The following is a 1,467-nucleotide window of genomic DNA, read 5'->3' on the forward strand; positions in this document are numbered from 1 at the left end:
GCATCAAGGAGACACACACAGGATCAAATATCGGGGGATGTCTTATTCACGGGTGAGTGTCTTATTTTAATTATTTTTTCAAAAATCGGGGGTGGCTTATTTAATGGGGATGTCTTAAAATCGGGGAAACACGGTATGTGAAATGCATTAGTTGCCATTTGTATTTTGTCCTGGCACAATCCCATGCACAGACAACTAGGATTTGCCAACTCATGCATCCTGCCCATTGGACAGTGAAGAAGCAGTAACACAATAAAAAGTCATCAATTCACCCTGCATTTTGTACCTGTAAGCATGTTCCCTGCCAGCACATGGGCACATTGCAGCGCCTAATTAGCTTCTATTATTATTATTATTATTATTAAACAGGATTTATATAGCGCCAACATATTACGCAGCGCTGTACATTAAATAGGGACTAGATTTGTCCTTCCTTCTCCTGGTCTGAGTGCTGCTATGCAGGAAATGACAGGAGGATATTGTTAAGAGGAATTAAAGTACTTATGCTAGGGGGATGTGAAAATACATTTAACCACAAACTGTATTATCTGTTTATTATGTGTATGACAGCTTTCAGGGTAGATCTGCAATTATAGCTTTCTCTTGCAAAGATTGTGTATAGAAAGGGGTGTATATTATTGGCTGAATCTCAATACAAGTGTAGAGGTCATTCTATTGTCTACAAAGAGTTGGAGGAGGGAAAGCTTTTTTACTGCACAGAAAGGCCTTAATTAAAAAAAAAAAAAAAAACAGGGATTCTTATCCTTTTAGAAATCTTTTTTTCAAAAAGACAATTACAGGGATACTGTAGAAGAAGCTATTACTGTATATTATAATATTGTAAAGCACGATACAACAATACCAATTCTTTAAATCTGACTCCTCTTTTAAAAATGTACCTTAGCAAGTTTCTTATTGTTGTATTTTTTTACTTGTCTGCTCACAGTAGTTCTGGCTTGTACAGGAGTTATCTTTCTGACAAGAATAAGAGGTGCACTGCAAAATACTTCAACATGAATAGAACCATTATTGCTGGATACAAATCATTTATACTGATGAATATTGTAATGCTGTCTTTATAGTCAGTTACAGTTAAGGTTAGGTTTGCTTTTTTTGGCTTCATCATCATAATCCTGTTAACATTATTTATCTTTCACATCTATTGTCATTTAAAGTCACACTAATATATAGTTTCTCACATCTGCAATGTAGTGCTTTAAGCATTTCTAATTCATATGACTTTTTTTATTTTATTTATACTGAAAACATGGTAATAGACATACAGAACCAACAGTACTGAATAATGAAGAGTGTGTGGAAGTATATTGTATTTTACCAACACCCTGCTCAGGCCTTTGCAGAAAAGGTAATAACATGCAACATATACATTATTGACAACAGTGAACAAAAATTCAGAAAAGTAAAACAAATGGTAGAGCACTGTTGTAGTAGTTTTTGTGTTTTCTC

The sequence above is a fragment of the Pyxicephalus adspersus genome, chromosome 3 (assembly GCF_032062135.1).
Source record: "Pyxicephalus adspersus chromosome 3, UCB_Pads_2.0, whole genome shotgun sequence".
Classification (NCBI taxonomy): Eukaryota; Metazoa; Chordata; class Amphibia; order Anura; family Pyxicephalidae; genus Pyxicephalus; species Pyxicephalus adspersus.